Source organism: Pteropus alecto, unplaced genomic scaffold (assembly GCF_000325575.1).
Source record: "Pteropus alecto unplaced genomic scaffold, ASM32557v1 scaffold146, whole genome shotgun sequence".
Taxonomy (NCBI): domain Eukaryota; kingdom Metazoa; phylum Chordata; class Mammalia; order Chiroptera; family Pteropodidae; genus Pteropus; species Pteropus alecto.
In genome coordinates this window covers 6,492,421-6,493,165 of record NW_006442107.1, presented here as the reverse complement: position 1 = coordinate 6,493,165, position 745 = coordinate 6,492,421, and the positions used below count along the sequence as shown (strand labels likewise).

Below are 745 nucleotides of genomic sequence, written 5' to 3'. Positions count from 1 at the left end.
CCCCACCCCCAGTGCCTAGCACTTTGCTAGACCCTGAAGTATAAAGATGTGGGAACTGGAGTCCCCCTCCCTAGAGCATTATTCTCGGCCCTGGCTATCCATCAGAATTATCTGTAGAGCTTTTAAAAATCTTGAGCCCCCTGCTATGGGTGGGTCCAGGAGTTCTGGGTTTGAGTTTGACTCTGCCAAGAACTTCCCACGTGCACGTAGGCTGGCTGAGCTGTCTCTCTGAGTACATTTCAGTTTCTCCCCAGGGTGGGCTCCTACCCAACAGAGGCCCACGATTCAGTGAATCGGTCTCAGCTCTAGCTCTCCGTGAAGTTGTCTGGTTGTGGGAGGTGCCCTTGAAATCGCCAGGAGACTGCCCCCAACCTGCACTCCCATAATAATAACGGCCATTTAGTGAGCATCTGCTATGGGCCAAGCCCTAGCCCAAGTACCCCCACACGTATTAGCTTGTCAAACGTTCTCACCAACCCCATAAGGTAAGCGATCCCCATTTTATACATAGAGAAACTGAGGCACAGAGCGGTGGACTAGCTTGCCCAAGGCCACACGTGTATTGGGACCTGGGCAGGCTGGCACGAGGGTGCCCACTCCTACTTTTTGCATCCCCCAACTTCCTCCAACTTTCTGGGCAACCAAAGGGGAACAGGGAGGGACACCCCTTGACCCTACCTGTCGCATGCGTGCCCTCTGACCACAGTTTGCTCTTCCCCCATACCCCCGCATCCCCACCACCCCC

General features: G+C 54.8%; 1 protein-coding gene across 1 annotated transcript in view; it reads left to right on the top strand.

The window, feature by feature from the left end:
- Window positions 1-745, top strand: part of SIGLEC15 (sialic acid binding Ig like lectin 15) — an 11,336-nt gene that overhangs the window by 9,712 nt on the left and 879 nt on the right. The window lies entirely within an intron of this gene.